This window comes from Ciconia boyciana, chromosome 9, assembly GCF_034638445.1.
Source record: "Ciconia boyciana chromosome 9, ASM3463844v1, whole genome shotgun sequence".
Classification (NCBI taxonomy): domain Eukaryota; kingdom Metazoa; phylum Chordata; class Aves; order Ciconiiformes; family Ciconiidae; genus Ciconia; species Ciconia boyciana.
The window spans coordinates 41,751,939-41,773,514 of NC_132942.1; the positions used below are offsets into that span (position 1 = coordinate 41,751,939).

Below are 21,576 nucleotides of genomic sequence, written 5' to 3' on the forward strand. Positions count from 1 at the left end.
CTGTTGAACCAGGAATTCTTCTAGGCACGCTGCATGAGACAGTAGTGCTTGGCATCTACGTACAACATCTAGATTCTACAATGTGATACATGGTCATAACCAAGAAATGCAAAGAAATCTTACTTGTTAAATGCATGCATTTTCCATCTCAGTTCCCTCCAGATATTATTACTACATGTTGATATATTTTCACTGTTATGCATGTTTGGATGAAGGTGTAATATCTGTGCACACTCATTTTAAAAAATAGCACTAACTTTTCCAAATGAAATGTCAGAATTAGTTGCCAGAGTCTATTGAAATGACTCTCAAGTCATTCAGCCTTTAACAGGTGCTGAAGCAAACCTTTAGGATAACATTTTTAGCCTAAGCATTTTGATAAGTTACTTAGTCTGAGTTGCATTTTCACAGGAAATTTAGATCATAAGTAGTAATGCTATTCACAGAGATGTGAGATTATTAGTCAGTTTAGAAGAGAGACTTCAAACTTCCAATTTCTTTAGGCAATTTTGTTTTCTTTTAAATTCTTATTTTAAAGAGTTGATGAACACATCATTCCTACGTGGTTAAAAGTAGAAATTCATAGAATATAGGAAGTATAATAGATTTAATAAGCATGCAAAGTTGAAGACCTCTGTAAAGAAAAGCAATATTAACAAGTTAGTGTTAAGTTGAATAAAAACAATCTTTGTTGTATTCTTTGGCTGCTTCTGAACTTTGGGGCTGTAGCGTGTCTGGCCAGATCTCCTGCTGATTTGTGCTTGTCCTCCCGAACACCTAAAGGACGAGTTGGTTAAGCCAAAGTTGGCTGGGCTTGCTCTGTGGTGACCCAGCAAATTGCACTGGTGTGAAACTAGCACTACAATTAAGATGCCATCATTAACATGAGGAGGAGGGAAGAGCATGAGGAGATTTAGAAATGCCTGGCAACAATCTTTGGAATTAAATTATTTCAATAAGCAGACACTAAATTGGCCTAATATGTAATGTTTGACAAAGGCAGACTGTCGATGCATGATTCTAGTTAATTCAATCACTCGTAAACAGTATGTCCTTCATGCAGCAGTGTTAAACCTCTGCACAGTTTCTTCATTTTAGCTGTCAACAGAATTGATATTTTTAATTGTCTGTTTGAATACACTTTGCATGCTCTTGCATCTTTTTTATACCCATTACCCAAGAGCGGTGTAATTTAGCAGTTGCATTGCAATGTGAAGCTTACCAGGGCTATGTAAATTAATAGAGCGAATATGCAAAGCAGGCCTATAGCAGTGATTGCTTTTGTAGTCCTTGATAAGGCAAGGAGCTCCTTAATTCTTTTCTGAAGTGCAATAAAACAGTCTTTTTTTTTTTATTATTTTTCAATTTAAACAAGGATCTACTGTACATTTCACTGCTAGTATCTCTCTTGTAATTAAATATAGGTTATGGCTGGTTCTTATGTATTTATTACTTCTAAATATGGCAATGTTAATTATATTTTACATTTACTGATGTAAAGAAGGAAGAGAAGCCCAAACTTGAGGGTACAGAATTTTATCTTATTTCTTATTCTGATTTGTACCCATTCTTATCAAAGCCTACTTGTAAGCTGGCCATAACAATTACATCAGTCCAGTTGTGTATGCATACCTTCCTTCCCATTAGTTTCACTGGAATTCTGTTGCTATTTCTTAGCTTTTATCTCACTGTGCTCAGGCTGAACTGCTTTTTTTTTTGTTTTGTTTTACCATTGCATCTCACTTAACAGCAACCTCCAGACTTGGACCATTTTATTTTCCTAATTTTGTCATTTTTTTTTTTTTTCCTAATTTTGACTTTTTTCTCATCAGACCCTTTTACCTCCTTATAAATTCTGTTTTCTATGACCACAAACAATATCAGCATTGCTCTCCTACTTGTGATCTGCCCAGTTCTTCTCCCTGAGTGCAGTTTTCTTAAACCAGATGTTCCCTTGATGTAGTGGGAGAGGTTTGACAGAGTCACTTTCTGGAAATACTAGAAGGTCTGTCCACATAATTACTGCTTTAACAAGCAATGACGTTACTGGATTTTTCTTCCTTATAGCTCTTTTTAGTTTAGACCTAGGACCACCTTCTGCAATCAAATAGAGAAGATCATAAAGATTGCTACATTCTTGATAAGGTGATAATTGGCAGCATTTAATTACAGGTCTTACACCTTTCTGAAACATTTGTGCCATGAAATGCTTCCCCATCAGCAAGCTTGTCTTTGGCAAGGCTGACAGGTCACTGGTAGTGACAATGCTCCGTCACGCCAGGCTGATAGAAAGTTCCTAATCAGACTCATCAAATGTGGAAATGTAATTGTGTTACATTAATCATGTTTATACTTAACATACATGGGTCTTGGCTTTTGGGGGTATTTTTAATTGACAATGAATCAAATAGCGCACTTGAAAAATTGAGGCAATTAACATAAAGGCGTTAGGTGATGTGTCACGCATACTAAACTGGGGAGTATATTGCCAGTGATTTAAATGTCAAAACAAAGGAAGTTTTGACCCTCTCTTAAAGCTTTAATTTGGATGTTAATTAATGGCTGACCTCTTCTGTCTCTTACGTGATAGATTGCATGTTTCAGAGCCTGGGCTGCTTCAAGATCAGGGCTTTGTCTGCCTGCATTTGGGTACTTTTTTATTCTGTGGATTTTAACAAAGACTTTTCTATTCAACCATATTGAAAATCTTTGTTTACACATACGATGGGAAATATATTAGTGTGCTTATCGTTAATGCTTAAAGGCAGTTCTTCTGTTGTCTAGCAAAGCTGTAGCTTCCAACAAGATTTCCTTTGTTCAACCTGAATAATGCCCTGTGGAAAGATCAAAGACCATTCCTACTATTACAATATCGTGTGTGTGCATGGATCACAGCACCAATCACACTCGCATCAAAACATTTCCTATTGATTCTCAGATGATGCCGTGTGAGATTTGTGATTTATCACACCCAGTCTTCCCACTGATTACCGTGCCATTTGACCGTGCAGGTGGCCTCTTTCTGTGACTGTTTCATGCTCTCAGTATTACTGCTGTTACTCTCTTGTTTACTCTGATCCATACAGTGTGTGTTATCATACACATTTGATTCATCTCCTCCTGCTTTGCTTTTTCTACAGCTTGTATATAGCCAATGTGGCAGCCTAATTCACTATACCATAGTATGCCAAACCCTCTACGGAGTTTTAACGTGAGGTTTGTACGCCAATGTTAACTCTCCATGCTGAATATTGCAGGTTTTAGGTAATTGGAACTACAGATGGTAGTTGTAGCTTGCAAAAGAACATGTTGAAGTGAAGTAAGATTTTTGTCTTAGTAATCTCTTGCAGGGAAAACTGTCTAGACTTTTGGGTAATAGCTAGATAACTATGGATTTTTCCCCCTATTCAGGTGTACTTATCTGTAGTGCATCCATGTTAAAGCATAGTTGGGGCTTTTCAAAATAAAGAAGTCTTTAACGCATTTTTAATTCTACAAACATCTTAAAATTACTTTTCTTTCACATAAATCACTCGCTATGTTAAGAAATGTGCTTCTTTAGAAAATGTTGAAGAATTACTTGGTTCCTGTGTTGGGCATGTGGTAGCAGGTTCTACAAAAATGTGTCAACTTTTCTACCCAGATAGCGGAATGCTTTTTATACTCTAAAAGATATCTTAATGTGCGTGTACCCGTGTATAGAACTTGAATACCAGAGCTTCAGTTCTGACACTTGGATGTGTGATTAAGACCAGGCATCTGGTATTCTGTTATGCCATGTGGACAGAAATATTGGTCAGGATTTGAAGCCATTCAGACATTAGGGATATCTCTTAATCACACTATTTCCATTTAAATGGCCATAGGAAGCCAAACTCATGTTACCAAAATTCCAGGAAATATCTGGGGGTATGCAAAAGAGTTGCAAAATTGTGGAAGTAATTTTTAAAGTGGGAGATTGGGAACTTTACAACACATTCATGGAGGCAGTGAGGAGGATCTTCAAAGGGAAGATCCTTTTGCACTTAAATACCTAAGGCGATGCTTTTTAATTGAAGATTGATGCCTAACTCTTACACAGAGGGAGAAAGTTGTCTGCATATGTATTGTGACTAAGTAATATAGAACATCTCAGATGTCTCTGAATAAATGTATGCAGATTGATGTTGCAACATAACAGAATATATCATCTGTTAAACTGCTTTCACATACGATTAAAGCAAAACAAAACAGGAAAAAAATTGTTGGTGAGTGCCAGGTGGTCAGACAGTTGCCTTCCAAACAGTACATGTCAGCTTATTAACAGGACTGGAGGAGAAATGAGTTTAAAATAGAGTGTTTGATTTTTATGCATATACATTTAATTAAACTAGTTTTTGAAAAGTTAGGACATTAGACTGAACAATGTGAAAGAATTATTTAATCTCTGAAAGACATCTTCAGGGCTAACTGTCGCAGGTGCACCTGCCCTGATAAAGACAGGGAGCATTAGGACTACTATGTCCTTGCTTTTCACGTCCTTACTTTCGCACCTTTATGGGCACGCGTGCCGACCGGCACGTAGACACCTCTGGTCAGTGATTATGGTCATGGACACACCTTGGGTGAGGAGTAAAGAAGCTGAGGGCCTCAGGAAATCACAATTGACTGCAGATCAGATTCGACCATGCTATAAGTGGAGCCCCGCTGGAGGGCAAGTTGAGTCGATCCTCCTCAGAGTGACTGAGCAAAGTGAAAGAATTATTTAGTCTCGGAAAAACATCTTCAGGGCTAAGTCAAAATCTCTCAGGGATGTAGTCAGTTCTTGTAGAGTAATGGAAGGAAAGCCATATATCTTGGTGAAACCTCCTCTTGACATTATAATTCTAAGGTAGAGGAAATTAAGATCTAAACTCAGAAAGTATCTTGTCTGTTTTGTTGAGAAAAGCAATGCAATCCTCGTTTTTTGTTGTGTTTTTTTTTTTAAAAAAAAAAAAGGCAGGGAGGATCTTAGCAGTGACAGTGAATGCTCTGTTAATGGGTTGGTCTGGATTTAGGAAGGTAAAAGTAGCAGATTACTTAGTTTGAGATTTGGTTTGTTTCTGGAGACTTTCCAAGAACCATAATGTTTCACAGATAATACTTTTTTGAAATACATGTAGGCTTTGGTTGGCTGAAGCATGCTAGCTGTTCTAATAGTCTAAATCAATGACCAACTGCTCAGTATTAGCAGGATGGGTCTTTGCTCAGTACAGTGCAAACCTTCTATTAATAATGTCTCCAGGTGCTTCAATGAAAGACTTCTCTGTTTCCAGTTGCCAATTCCAAAAGAAAAACCAGATTAACTAAGCTATTACTCCCTAACTGATTAACAGTGCAGGCCAAGAGACAGCCTCGTTCTCTGCAGGTGTTGGAAGGCCAAAATCTGCCTTTTAGGAAAACGTACGTAGCTTAGCATTGGACAAACTCAGCAAGCAAATAGTCTGACACTAATTACTTATGGTTGACAAAATTTAACAGGGAATGAGGGGTAGGGGCATATGACTTCTAGTTATAGTTTAGAGCTGGGGTCATGCTGAAGAGGCTGCAGCATCAGCCCAGCTTTGGCAGGAGGAAGCTGTTGTTCATCTCTGACAAACAGATGCAACGCAAATTACTACATGCTGAGATGTTAATCCATTTCTGTAGTACATAGCTTTGTATTTTCACAGACTGATTTCTGACAGAACTTTTAATTTGAGGATCTTAGGAAAGCACCATTCAAAAGAATCATTGCTAGCTAACCTTTTCCATTACATTTCAAAGTGCAATGTGGACATTTAGCAAGAATTAATGGGAGTATGTGAGGTTAAATCTTCCTTTAAACATAGAATCTCATTTAAGTTAATGATATCTTAAAGCATGCAAGTATTCTTGAAAATAATTGTAGATGTAGTTCACAATTAATTCTTAGCTTTTAGGATTTCTCTCTGCTAATCCAAATCAAATTATAACTTTTCTAATGTCATTACGCTCATGCTTCAACTCACAGTTTTTCTTTCCCTTTGTTTATTTAAAACAGTCTTTCCTGGACAGAGCAATCTGTCTGTATGCATCGGCTATTGTCAGCTTTAACGGGCACATCTCCTTTTTACATAGCTTTCTCATGGTATGTCTCAGTCTGAGAATAAGTAATACTGGTGGTAAACTCATGAAGTAATTCAGGAATGTATTAGATTGAGTGCTTTTTTCTAGCTGGAGGCTAGTGTTCCTGATTTTTGTCCTATTTCTCTGTTCAGCTTATAAACCTGAACCCTTTCCTCTAGAGAAGGGAAAGAAAAAGCAACTTTTTATGGATTGATTCTGAAAACCCTGGTCATTTTGGAATGACTTTGTGCATATTTGTATGCCTTGTACCTACCGCTTCTTCTTGGACAGATAAGTGAAGCTGTAGATAGTGAAGTGCATGTCATGCTCTGTGATGTGAATATTAACTAAAATGTTTGTGTTGTGGGTTTTTTTTTAATCCCTGAAAAAATATCAACCCTGGCGAATGGTAGGATTTGCTGAAATAAGAAATTGGCTAAAGAAAGCCTGCCTGGAAGGGATTTTCTTTAACAAAAATCTGAAATTCCTTTACCAAAAAATTCTTTTTAAACAAGGTGAAAATAAAATTGGGAGCCCTGGGAAGGCCTAAAAGATGATTCTTATAGCAATCTGGAATGTTACTTTTTAGACAGAAGCTCCATTTTCAATACTAGCTTTGATTTGTTTCCTTTCTTTAAAAAAAAACAAACATAAAATCAGTGCAACCTTCTCTGTCTCAGCTGCGGGGAGAAACAGAACTGAGGGGCCTTTAAAGACGGCAGCAAAATGCAGGCAATACTGGAACAGCTCACAGGTAGCCGATAGCAAAAGAGAAATTCGATGCTGAAGTTGTAGCCAGCATTGGTATATCTTTGACACTTGTGAAACACTTGCTAGCAAGTACCAGAACTTAAATGCAGGTTAGACTGAAGTAAATGATAACCTAATTGATGCATGGGACCATTCTGCAGCCAGGGATTCAGGTTTATTTTACTGAAGGGCAAATTGCAAATCTCTTGTATCCCTTATCAACAGTGGTATGAACGTTTTGGCTAGACCTAGGTTTATGTGTAGCCTGAGTTGTCCTGTCTTGCAATTTTTGCGAAAATACTGAAAAGCAGGTTGTAGGAAATAGATGAATTTTTAATTTTAATTTTATTTATATTATGTTCTATACCTAGAATATATTTCTATTCTTTACAAACCGTACTGGTAAGAAACATTGTGTAAATGCATTCAGGCACGTGGGTTTTGTTTACCTTCTTTTGTGTGGCAGTGAACTAGTGGCAACAGAAAATGTGCTCTGGTTTGCTAGAAAACCAAATTGCCTGGTTACAAGTAGGACTCCTGCAGACTTTATTTAGCTGGAATTTTAATTACAGTGCCAGCTCTCAAATCCTACAATAAAACAGTAGGGAGACAACTATAATTTGACCTTTATAAAACATTAACACCAACCTATACAAAAATACCACTTCAACTTTAAAGAATAAATACAGTGGGAGGCAGAATTCAAGGAATTATGAAAATAAAGTGTGCATATAATATTTTTACTTTTGGAAAAAAGATAAAAATACACTAGTGTGGACACCAAAGTGATGTTGGTGTTTTGTTCCCTGTATCCATCTTCTGGGTCTCATACAAAAATGCTGCACAGTTGGCAGACAAATCTTTTCATGGTTTTATCGTGCCTTGGGAAAAGCAGTCCTGTTGCGAGGCTTAGAATAAAGGATACTATACAAACCATATGGGAAATGTTGATGTATAAAAAACCAGAGCCTGTTTCTTTCACCGGAAGAGTCAATTCAGGAAACCTCAGGTACCCCCTCGCTCCCTCTGAATGTCGTCTTGTCAGTCTTCTGTCTCCTCTCCCTCGCTGTGGTCCCTGGAGGGGGAGGTATTTGCGACAGTCGGCTGTTGTGAATTGCACCCTGGGCCAAGTGCTCCTTCCTCCTGCTGAGAGCCACAAAAGAAGGAGGTGGGAATGAAGAGGAGGAATGGAGTAGGACAGCCTATGCCTGAGTTGCATGGGAACATCGATGCAACAGTACTGTTGGAACATGAAATGGGTAACAGTGCTGGCTCCCAGCTGTATACAGCACCGTAACCGGTCACAAATATGAATGCATTTTGGGTTAATTCTGCCTAAAATAGTCCCTGAGTGAGGTGTGGCAGCTCACAGTATTTTGTAGTTCTGCCATCATGGAAAGGTGATTAAGAGTGTGCTCCAGGTCTTCCATTGTCTTTAATATCATTCAGAGCATAGTTTAATCAATTTTACCCTTTTTTTGTGAAACTGAATTGAAGCTGTAAACATAAAGATACTTTAAATGAATTGGTTTTTATGTCCCATAATAAAAATAAAATTTGAAGATGTTCGAATGCCAAGGTTATAAGTTGCTTTTGTGACCTAAACCATTTTTGTTTTCATTGCCTAGGTCACCTTTATTTTGCTGGTTGTTTGACAGGTGAAGCATTAACTGCCCAAATCTATCATTCTTTAATTGTACTCCTGATATTACGTTTCACAACACATTATATTATGGATAGCTACTGTTAGTAAGGTGCACCTATTTCTGTGATGCTATATGCCAGATATACTGGGGAAGAGAAAGAAAGGGTAAGAATATGTATTGGTTTCTGGGAATGGAACGTTTCAGGACTCAAACTTTCACCAGTCTAATGGTTCACAGGCCTATTTAAGGTCTTGCAAAGCTGTGACACATGGAGTGGTATATCTGTATTGCTGTGGGGAACAGCACGATTCCAATAATTGCTCTGTTTGCGTTCAAGGAGAAGCTTCCTCTGCTGTCTCAGTGCTTGGGGAAGGGGGGGATGAAGTATTTGCAGCAGGTTGAACCCGAAAGAGAAGAGCCAATGCTCAACCGCGTCCTTCTTGACCAAAGAACTTCCTTAGACCTGAAGGCCAGGCAGGCCTGACAGAAGCATAAGGAATTTCTTTAATTCCTCTGCATGAGTTTGTGTTCAAGCGTGATGCTGGGTGCAAACAAATGATATGGATGGTAGGAAGGCAGCTATTGAGTGTTGTGGTCAGGGAGCTTCCCAGGGATTCATTGTGGCTGAAAGGCAGGCCATGAGCTCAGTTGCCTAAGAATCTGTGTTTGGTTGTCTAGTTACTGTTGCATTGGGGTGGGTTTTTTTTGGTGTTTTTCTTTGTCTTGGCTCTTCTAGGCAAAAGTGGTATTCAGCCTGGCATGTATTTGTGGAGAAACAACTCAAATGTGACATAGAAGAAAATAGCAAATAGTGATTTCACAATATTTTTCTAGAGAAATGAAAGCAGCATTGCGAGAATTATACAGTGTAATTTGCAACCAAAGAGCTCGCTTCATTTAAATCTTTAGAAGTTAGGTTTGTGACACAGGAAATAGTCTAAAATTATCTTTAATAACAGAGCTGATCAGTTCACTCTTCTGATTAATAAGAAAATGCAATGCTCCAAATGTTCTGTAAGATTTGGTGTTTCTTCTGAGAAATGTCAGATCTTATGCAGGTAGGCAGAAGCTTTTTGGCGTAATAGAATAACAGCTTCTGTCGACTGTAAATCAAAATAAGAAACTTGATGAAAAATTATATTATTACTTCTGGCACTTTACTTTTACTCTTTGAGACACTGTCTTTAATAGCTTCTCCAGTAAAGTTAGAAGAAACTGAAATATAGAAGCTTTAACACTTACATAATAATAAATCTATTAATCTTAATGCTTCTGGAAATATTAGGCATTGACTACTTACTACTGTTTTTATAAGTCAGCATCATTTCCCAGAATTGTATGATACTAACTACAGTTAGCGCTGATAATTAATTGAAATGAAATTACTTGTACAATGAATGGGTGCTGGACACATTTGACTTAACTCTTTCTGGCACCATAGCTATGCTTCAGATTCTGATTTAGCATGGTATTTAAGCAGCACCTTAATTTAAGTTTCCTCTACACTCTATAGAGAAATTTGACTGTACTTCAGGGTACCATATGCCTAAATTCTGTTAGTTTCAGCACAAGTTTTTGCTTATGCAAAATGTTTGCCCTTTGGGAAAGGCTTGGCAATGGCAGAACTGTAAGGTGAGTGTTACCTATGCAGCCATGCAAAAGAAAAGGCATGCAACTCTCCTAGCATGCGTGTTTTCTGTGCCGAAACATGATTTGGAGTGATTATGCTCAGAACCATAAATACAGCAAGAAGTTCAGCTTCCACAGATGAGTGCTATTTCTGCTGAAGTTTGGTTTTCTTGCATAAATCTGTGCCAAAACTTGCATTCTTGCTAGCTGCAAGTGGTACTGGATTTTAGGTAACTGAGCAAACAAATCCAGACCGGTCTTTTTTATGTTCTCTTAATGACTTCTTAAATATAATGAAGCTCTGGATAGGGATGAGCACTGAAAATAGGTGAACGCTGGTCCCGCACCCCCGCTGCCTGTGGTACGTAGGCGAGAGCCTCAGGAAGTCGGGCTGCTGGCAGGGCTTCTGCCGAGGAAGGCGGTGGGGAATGAGCAGCAGCTGCCTGGGGCTGGGGGGGAACAGCCCTTGCTAGAACAGCTGGCAATGCCCCCATGAGAACTGACAGATTTAAAAGTTTAATAAAGATATAAATATTTGTTAAGTAAGATTAAAGGCCAGGCTTAATGAGACCAGATTGGAAATGGTAGGTTACGGGTAAAGGTCAAAAAATTGTCTTCTGTCTAGCTTTACTATTTATACTGGTCTCTAATGCCAGGTCTATAGTACAGTCTTCCTACTAGAGCTGGGGGTTTAGAAAACCCAGTAGCAGCCCCTGCTTTCAGTTTGTCCTCTGTGAAAGTATCTGCATGAGTTTAATAGAGTATTGCCAGTTTAGTAATGCTGGGGGAAAGCCAGTGAGAGCACCCGTTTCGCTCAAGATTTCATCCTGAGTGCTTATTTCCATCAAGACAACAGAAATACATAGTGCCCACAAAGATCAATTAAAGAGCCTAATCAGACCAAAAGAACGTTAGAAGGTACCCAGGCATTGCACGCTTCGCATGGCCTGCACGCAGCAGCCTACTGGAGCTGGGTATATGTGAGATGCAGTGGGTGTGATGGCACGCACTGGGCCAGCTCCAGATGGGATTTGACTGGGTAGTCGGGTAGCGCCGTGCAGATGCGAGAATGGCACCTCCTGCCTTTCTGCATTGTTTAAAAAATAAAAAACAAACCACCAACCAACAAAACCCCCCTCCAAAACAAACAAAAAAACCCCCAAATCCAAAAATCAACCAAAACCCCACTAAAACAAACAAAAAACCCCCCAACATAAACTGAATAGAGTCTTCAAAGCAAGATTCAGTTAAACACAGCATACTAGACAGCAAACCTCTGCTTCTCTTCTTCCTGTCCTCTCATCTCTCTGTGACGGTCTTAGAGTCTTTGTGGCAGTCTTTGAGATCTTATGTGCCACGTAGTGTCTTCTCATCTAGGCTTTCCTGAGGAGCAGAGCTTTTACGTGAATCTACATGTGCCATATACCCAGGAGAGTGAAATCTTTTAACTTTGCACATATGCCCCTGCTTCACCCTTCTGTTGCCTCTTCCTTCTGTTGAAACTGTTATACTTTAAAGGGATTAATTACGCGTGGATTAAATGTGTGACTCCATAGTCTGGTAGTTTGCCCGCATGAGCAAAGGTGGTTGTTTCAGTCCCTGCTCACTTGAGTGCTTGCACTTTTTAAATGCCTTTTTTTTTTAAAAAAAAAAAAGAATTAAAACCATGAGAAGCATTAGTGATTTTAAAATAAGTATTTTTATAGGTATTTTAATAAGTATTCAGGGAGCTGGAACTGGAACCTGCTTGTGATGTGTGCAGGAGAATATTTGTATATAATGATTTCAGAGTATGTAGAAACATTTAAACACCAGTTTCAGCAGGAAGCAGAGGAAAAATTGCCTTGTTCCTTGGATTTTCAAGCCACATGCTAGAGTATCATTACTGTGATTTGCTTTTTTCTTTTTTCCTGCAATGATTGATTGGATACAACTGAAATGGCTCCAACAAAAGGGGCTGACACAGCTTGCTGGTTAGGAAAGCTTTCTGAAAAGTAGAGGGGATAGTACAGGCTCCAGTAGCTGTGAGCAAGCAGAGCAGCTGAACTGGAACCTTTCAGATCCTGGTGGAATACTGGAGCTACTGGGTACATAAAGAACATCATGGCTTTTCCTCCTCCACTTTATAGTTTTGTAATTCTGGAACCTTACTTATTTTTCCTGCATGTGTTAGAAATCCAACATTTGTTTGTCAAGAGAAATGTGTTCTGTTGCACTGAGCAAATTTTTTTTTTTTTTGGCAAGAAAATGATTTTTTTTTTTGAATTTGATCTGGTGGAACCCTTTCCCTCAACACCTTCTGCTTGGCAGCTGAACCAAAAATAAATTATTTGCACAGCTCTAATGGTGTCAGTAGATTGATTTCCGTAGAACACAAGACTGCGTTTCCTCTCTGGAATGCCCTAAAGTGATCATTATTAATGATAAATGACAATAGAAATTTTGCAGAGAAATTAATAACTTAGATGTTGCTTTGAAATGAGAAAAGCAACATGGATGCCCTTGAAGGATCCTGAACATCTCTTCCTTTGCGCATCATCTGCTCCTTGTTCATTAATAGATTATAGGAAAGCCATACTATGATTTATTTGCCATCTGGCTTAGTCTATTACGAGCAGTGTTATCAAAAGCAAAGGATATTACATAGCTGTGTTACCTGGGCCTGCCGTCTTGCATGCCAGCAGGAGACATGAATGACTGGTATTTCACTTGTTTTTTTCGGAATAAAGCTTAAGACCTCAACTTGAAGTGATAATGGTTGATTTCCATGAGACCAGTGGATTTAGCAAGCACGTACTTCCTCAGCTGTATTTATTTCAGAGACTTCAGATGGGAAAACAATGGAGAAATCTTCCCTTGAAAGAAAGGAATGAAACAAGGATGAACAAATTGTCTTTAAAGAAGAATTTTTGAATAGCAGTATCTCATTTGCTTCTAATAAATTAACCTGATCTTAAAGATCCTTTTATGCCATGCTGAAACTAGCAATGGCGTTTGCCAGTTCTTCTACTGTCAAAACTGAACTCTGCAGAGTCTGATGTTCAGTAATGAATGCAAACAATGTTCTGTGTACTTCCCTCCCAGTTTGTGATAAAAAAATCTAATTGGAAGGATTACAAGAACTGAAACAAAATCGGGGAAAATATATATTGACACCCCCCCCCCCCCCCCAAAGAAAGATAGCAATATAATTGACTGTTTTGATCTGAAGCTTCCAAGGGTTTGGTAGAAAACTCCTGTGGTATAGTCATGAAATCCTACAGGAATTATAAAAAGTGCTGAACACTGATCTGTGAATGCCATTTGTAGCTGACTTCATGCAGTTCTGCTTTACCTTTGGAAAGTAAAATCAATTTCAGATTAACTTTGACAGGGAGGTGTTGGGGTGTGTGAGTCAGCACTTACTCAGATATTTCTGCCAGCCTGTTGGGAAGACAAAGAATTGTAGTGGGTATTATCAGTAACAGTGCTAGCCTGAAAGTAAAATTGGCAAATGAAGTTAGACGCTTTCTTGCCTTGTCCTGGCACGCTTCATGAAAAACTAAATTTGAAGTTAATATCAAGCCCAAAATTTATGGTGAGATTTAGGAGGTTTTTCACCCTTTACTCCCTTTTTGCAAAATAATGCTGTTATTGCTTTTACTGTGTTAGAGGTTCCATTTTGAAATCTGGAACAGGTTTTTTGTAGTCTGAAACAGTATGTTTGGTATAAGTCAGTACAGCGTGATTAAAGCAAGGCAGGATTTCATTCTTTTTATCCACAATCTTTGAGTTTTATTTAATAACTTTTTATAATAATCTTTCCACTATACTGAATTATGTATTGATTCTTTTTTTTACAGTAGGTTCATTGCAGAATTCCAGAAGGAAAATAGGCTTTTAGATGTCAACCTGAAACTCTTTACAATTTTGAATATACTATTACATATAATTCTGTGAGGACCTAACCATACATCGTTTGATTTCAGTGAAACAATTCTCATTGACTTTACTGAATGCTGGCTGAGACTCGGATTGAACTATTGCCATGTTATTGAGAGTATAATAAGCATTTTGATTCAATTTTCTATCTCTTTCATGGTCTTATATCTTAGCTCTGCTATGCATGTGGTCCTGCTACATCTAGCAATATGTAGGGTACTGCAATCCCTGACTGTAGGTTTCAGGGAGACGCTTGTAGAGTTGACTTTAAAAATAAAAATTAGTTACTTTTTATTGTAAATTTTGTTGATGGAGCTATTACAGATGCTGTGTGTTACAGAGGAGGAATGTGGGAGACGGGTTTGTGGCTCTGGTTGCAGGAGCTCCTTTGTCTGAAGTTCCAGAGGTTAACAGCTCTGTTGCATGCAGAGGTCTCTGATCATTGATTTTTAGTGGCTGCAGTTACAGAAAGTAAGAGTGGCATTTAAGAGAGACAAAGCACCTTATTAAAGTTAATGCCTTTGATTTGCTTCAAATCATCTGTAATCCATGTGGGCCTGTCATAATTTATACCTTGCTTGGTCACAGCAATAAGTCTAAAACTGTCATGTAATCTGCATCAACGCTTGTGCACAAGAGAAATTACACGTACTGCTTACTAAAGTTGGTGTCGTGGTATTTATCTCTTATTGCTTAGAAGGTTACCCTCAGCTTAATTGGTGTGTCTCATTATTTATATTGCTAGGAAAAAAAGGATTAAATACCAGGAGAGAAAGATAACAGAGGTTTTGCTTCATAAGATAAATAAAAATCAATTTCTCTTTGTTTCTAAATATGATAAATGTGGCTAGGTTTTTCAGTCTTCCCTGCTGCCCCCAAAGTCTTGAGCCTCCTGAGGATAATCTTAATAGGATAAAGTGGCCTTTGAAAGGCAATTAGCAAGATTCCTATGAACTGGTCCATGTATGTGCCATGCTCAAAACCCTCCTGATTAATGCTCATCTTAATTCCATTTCTTAGGATTTATTTACTCATTTCACATATAATGTATTTAGTTCCTTTAGCCCTGCTCTGTGATTTGAAAGCATATTGCTGTATAGCTGTGCTTCTACCTGTTGCTCTTGTGAGCAGACAGCAGCCTGGATGCAGGCTGGTGCTCGTGCACCTCTGCTGGGCTGGAGCAGGGGTTTTGAGTCCCGCAGTCCAGGACTATTTTTCACTAACGTGGACTAACTAATGAGCTTGAGTGCTTCAGTTTTGGGGTAGTTCTGGGGTAGGTTTCTTAAGCAGACACGTAAATTTTTTTTCAGCATGTGGGTGAGGGAGTTATATAGCACTGTGAGTACTATGTGTATCTGAAGATACTTTTAACTGGGATCCCTAGTAATCAAAATACCAAATTCACTAGTTGATATTAAATTTTTTGTAAGAATATGATGCAGCAGCCACATATGGGCTATATAGCAATGAAAAGTGAGCTTAGATCACAATCAATACAATGTCTGACCAATACTGGTAATTAATATTGCAATGATGCTTATGAAAAATGGGATCAGTGAGGAAGACACTGGGCTTTTTAGGAAGAAATTCAGCACCTTGTGTCAGCTTTTTGATTTTATTCTGGAGGGCTCATGTTTTGTGGGAGGTGTACAACTCCCACTGTAACTTAAAGATGAGTGGAAAGCTCTTCTTTCTTAACATGTGCCTTATGTGCTCTATCCATGAAAATGATTTTTTTTTTCTAATCTTTCCTATGAAAGAAATTCCAGGGTTTGTCACACCTTACCCAGTCTCCATCCATGGCCACACTTTGAAAATTCCAGGAAAAGCCAGGTTCCTGTTAAGTGTCTTCCAGCAGATACTATTAAGATATATTTAATTCATATTTCTCCTTTAGTACTGTAGCTTCTCTGTTCAGGAAGACTACCTCTGGGAGGCTTTTGAATTGTTTCCATGTTCTTGAACACCTTTTGTGAGCTGCACTTCTTTCTTTTATGTTTATTTCAGTCTTAGGAAATTAGTACAGCAGGGAGAACGAGGTCCCTGCCACCCACCTGCTTCCTCAAGCTCAAATGCTCCACGCAACAACCCACCTACAGACCAGAAATAAGCAAATAGATCTGACCAGAAGGTTTCAGCAAACAGCTGAAACGTCTCTCTTGTTCTAAAATTAAATGAGATGCAGAACCTATCTCAAAACAACCTGTTTGGGGGGAATAGAGAGGGGAGGTCCATTATTGAAATTGCATCCTATTTACACCACATACCGAAGCATCCTGTAGCTGGTAAATAATTTGAACTGCTAGAAGTAATATGACCTCTGAGGCAGGGAATATCTTCCTACATCTGTTTTCAGTTAGTGAGAATCTTAGTAGATCACTGCTGGAAATAAATGGAGATTAGTACATTTTCCAGGCTTTACAGTACGCTATAAAATGTTGAAAATATTAAAATAATTCAATATGTTCTTGAAAGATAAACATGAATAGGGTATTTGAGGCTTGGGAGTTTTGAATTGGGATGTCTCTCAGGGTTGTTTGGGGGCACTTTGTCCTGTGTGCAGGCTGTTGCTGCCAAGGTGGGAGCCTAATGCTGAAGGGACCTTTACACCCAGATGGTCACTTTGAGCCCATCATGCTAAAATAGTTACGGGTGAGATCTGAACTGCATGGAGCTGCTGTCAGCACCTGTTGTCTTATTCCCTTACGGGCTCCCTCAAGATCTTTGCAATGTTTTCCACCTGGACTTGCTTTTATTTAGTCGGTTTTCTCTGTGTATTGATCTTCAGCTGTCAGCTAATTTATGGGTAGCATTCATGCAGCACAGTGTGTACATTGTGAGGAGAGGAGACAGGAATTCACAAAGTCTTGTCCGTGTTGCTCATTAAAGTACTACAGCTACATCTATAGTAGTAAATTGAACATGCCTGGGACTGCTCAATGACACTAAGGCTAGTTTGCACTGAACTACCTGCATCCACACCATTAAATTCTCTTACTCTCAAAACCAGGGTGGCTGTATGCAAACTGTCTACTGTGCGTGATCCTTGACACATGCATACTCTCAAACTAGGTCTGAGGATATAGGCAATTAGGCTGCAGCAGGGAAGCACAAACAGAAAATAGAAGGAGCTGTACTAAATGGCATTGTGAGTTTGGGTGTAGCTCTTAACAGCATTTGCCAGATGTAGTGGTTTTCTATTGGGGATTCAATATGGAGGGAAAACTTAAGAGCAGTAAGAGCTGGAAAATATGCATAGGACTGTTGGAAATGCATATGATTATGAAGTTAAGACCCTAGAAAAATCACTGCTTTTCCTTGGCCCTGCTTATTGCACAATGTGTACATCCGTACTTCCAGTGAAGTCACTGAGACTGCCAGCAAACTTATGCAAGCACTTATGAGGAAAACATATGCTTATGTGGAATGCTGACTGGAAGTTTAGCTAACGATCTATTCAGCTCTGGGTGCTGTGCACAGATCATGAAACATTTACTTCCAATAATTAACTGTTTTGTAGGGATTTTAAAAATTTTTTTGTTTCTTTTTGTTCTTTTTTAATCCTACTCAGGCATATTGACAAACATGGCTTTCTGCTCTACTCTTAGAAAAAGTTGCAGCTGCAAAGGTTCCTTGAGTTATGCCAATCATTTGCAGATGTTATTCTGAAAGCAAAAATTAAATAGACTTTCTTGATGCCAATAAATTATAGAAAAATGTTAGATACACTCTTATCTCTAAAAAATGTGTGCTGTGGTCACAATGCATCAAATACTGCTAATACAATGATGACCTTTTAAAAGAAAATACATTATGCTGTAGCTGTCTTCATATTATAACTGTGGAATGCTGGTATACAAAAGTCAAGCTATTAAACAGTAGGAGAAACGGAGTGAAAATAATGTGTTTGGCTTTTGTCTGATATTGCTGTTCTGATAGGTACATTCTTCTCTTTTTCTTCCCCAATATTGAGTCATGCTCTTCTTGAAATCATAAAACTTAGAGACAGATCAAATACAAGGTAATATTTTGGAAAGTAAAATCCTACTGAGTTTTGATGAGTTGGATCAAAATCCCAATGACCAAAAGCTATTGTTCAATAGTAAAAATGAGCAGAACTGCAGAGGAAGATAAGCAGGGTCCTTGTCCAAACTCCTTATGGTCAGAGCATTAGGAAATGAGGAACAAATATCAGTCTAGAGACCAGGTGCTTGCTCAGAGCTAAGGAGACTTCTGTTTATTTCCCTGCAGCCACAGATTTTATGTGGGTAAGTCATTTGAGCCAAGGTCTTCAAAAGGTGTTAAAGTACTTTTGATGATCTGTGCCTGGGTGTTCATCTGTCTGTCCATCATGTAAATGTGGAATCAGAACTCTTTCTTTCTTTGCAAGTGTGTTACGTGATCGATTAAACTCACATTTGCAAGTTATTTGGGTGCTGTGATGGGAAGGCTAAAGAAGAATATTAAATACCTGCAGGTGCTGAGCAGATTCCAGTCATGTTCCAGATACTTGTTGGAAAAGTAAGACTTAATTCCTAGGGCCATTGTTCTGATGCCTTTCCTACCAGTTTACTCACTTGGAAAATGTTTTTTCTTTTTTTTTTCCCTTCATTTTTTCTTATCTCTACAGAATAAAAGAAGAAACTTCTTTCTGTTTGGCTATCTGTCTCCTGTTAGGGTGGGTGCAGAGAAACAAACCTAGTCCAAAACAATTGTGAGCTTTAAGAAGCTATATTTGAGAGAAGAAGTCTATGCTACCTGGCATGGCGATGTCATAACTGTGAACTATTTTAATGTACTTTGGAGGTGGGGAGGAAGACTTTAGGTGTTTGATATGACTGCTTCTCCAAATGTTAATTTTGAGGTTTGATCCCAGTGAATCTTAGTGGCGGTTTAGACTCTGTGTGCTGATTACAATGAGGAGCAGATGCATATGATTTTGCACTTGTGGAGGCTGTCAGTAATTTCCCATGCAAGAAGAAGGCTTTGCTAGCTGTGAGCAGCACGTGTTTCATTGCCACGCTGTTTGCAAGGTGGCTCTGAGGCAGTGCAGGTAATGCGAGATTGTGTTGTGTTTGCCTAGGGAGTTAAATAAATATCTCCTGCTGTTATAATTTTCCTGGTTTTCCTACTGTATAAACAGCTTGCTGGTAGTCTGTCAATCAGCTTCTACTTTGGTGCTACTAATTACATAGAGAGTCATTAAAAACTGACTAAAAAAAGTTTCAAGGCTGAGATCAGATAAGTCAAAAGGTTCTAAAACGTGTTTATCTCCTTGCAAGATAAAGGTTTTTCAGAAGGCCTTTCAGCCTGGAGGATCAAAGAAAGCATTTTGTTTGTGTACTTTGTTTCACTTTAATTGCCATTCTTGTTGGCTGTCTATTAACAAAATGCAGCAGACTCTGCAGAGGGTATTGTTAATTTATGAGTAATGGACAATGTTGCGTGAAATATGTTGCTGAATATAACTCATTCAGTTTTTGAAGACTTAGACCAAAGTCATGCTTAGAATATTATTTGTTTCTCCCTCCCAACACACGCTACATAACAGCAGTGCTTTGCCACTGTAGTCAGTAGGAGATGTTGAATTGGCTCCTTTGAGAATGGGTCCCTTTCTTGGGCTGCTCCCTTACAAAGGCTCCCAGTCTCTCTTCCAGCTCAGTCTGCCTGGAGGAGACCTAATTTGAAACAACTCCCTTCTCCAGAGCCCTTTTCAAATCAATAGCCCTCAAACCTCCCAAGGCTCCCAAGTGAACTCTCAATTTTAAAATACAAATTAAGCATCTCCCTATCATTTAGATCTCATTGGCCTGGTAGTTCTACAGATTCCATGGTAGCTGGCAGTGAGACCAAATCTACCAGTTCTGTTAGCAACATTTCATGTCAAAGCTATTGTTTGCGTGCCTGGCAGTCGATGTGAGCGTGTTTGGCAATGCCAGCACATGCCAGGCATGTCTGGCAGGTTTCTAATGTGAAGATCAACAATGTTCATGCTCTCAACAGTCAGACCTACTGCAGGTATGCAAAGCAGTTGATCTCTGCCTGGCAAGAATATTTTGCATGTGAGTAGCCTTATTGAAGAACTGGTTAACTTAGCTTGCCTGGGCTACAGTGCGTGCACAGCAGGTCCTTACCTGTGTAATGAGTAAGTTTAAATGCTTGTAGCAATTTTTTTTAAACTGATCTGTATTTGCAAGGTTAAAGCTACTCAATTTGAATTAGCTACAGTATAGAACCAATGTAAAGAACACAGTTAAACACTGTGTAATTCTTGATCTGTCAATAAGCTGAATATACTGACAAAACCTACTTGTTTAATAAGTACAAATGGACAAAGTTTAAGTGTTCTTCCCCTTTCACAAGTCTCTTCTGCAGTTCTCAAAAGTCAATGTTTTCCTGGAGCATTCTCCATCATTACATTGTATAAATTTGGCAGTATCAGTCTCGAAGCTAGTGTTCAATTTGTAATCCTTGTAAATGAAAGTCATATTCTGTGGATGACTGCAACGTTTGTGCATTCTTCATTAAATGAGGGTGTACAACTGTCTTCTGACAACTTACTTTTAGAAATCTTAATACAAGATAAACTTCTAATGCTGTTTTAACTGTTTTTTATCAAAAAGCCTGTTTGGTACACATTTGCAAATTGACTAGTGAAATGTCTAGTATTTTTTTAATACCCATTTGAACCTTAGAAGAACCTTAGAACCTTAGAACCTTAGAACCTTAAATTGAGTTTCAAAATGTCCATTGGTTTTATGACTTCTGTTAGATGTTTGCCATCTGTGGTCATGCTGGGCATCTGTGGATGTGAAGATACAGACTCAAGGTCAGCAAAACTGAAGACGAAGATTTTGTAAGACTTTTCTGTCTAAATTGGTACTTTATTTCAAAATACATGGGGAATAACTGTTGACATTGTTGGAAGTCATGGAACGCATTATAAAATTTCAAAATCTCCAATAGTGTTTTTATCAATTTTTCTTTTATTTTGAAGAAAGAGTCATCATTCTCTGTCAGCCTAAAGATGAGTTCTGTTCTAAAGCCTAATGTTGAGAGTGCTGGCTGTTTCAAGGGAGAGATATTAGACTAAGCAGAAGCTCATTTTTTTTAGTCCAGAGGGGCTTTTTTTTAATCCATACTGTCTCTGTTGAGCACCTACTTAATTATTTAATCACTTATTCTCATTCAAAAGACTCATTTGGTTACAGAAGTTATTACTGTATATTAGGAAATTTTATTTTTATGTATACTGTAAACCTTTCAAGAATTACTTTCCTCTCTAGAAGAGTAAATTACTTTCCTCTGTCTTCCTCATGTACTGGGATGTTGATCACACTTATGAGAATCCTGTACATTTCTAAATTTCAGATCACGATACATGCCCCCCCCCCCCCCCCCGAGTTTGTGAATAGTACTGGTTTAAAAAAAAAAACCTCAAAAAACTAACAACCCCCCAAAAATCCCCAAACCAAATATCACCGTTTAAAGTTTTGTTGGCAAACAATTCTGTAAAGTATTCTTA

At 38.4% G+C, this 21,576-nt stretch overlaps 1 protein-coding gene across 2 annotated transcripts in view; it reads left to right on the plus strand.

The window, feature by feature from the left end:
- The window catches only part of CDH13 (cadherin 13), a 521,177-nt gene that overhangs the window by 98,439 nt on the left and 401,162 nt on the right, over positions 1 to 21,576 (plus strand). The gene's annotated exons all lie outside the window — the stretch shown is intronic.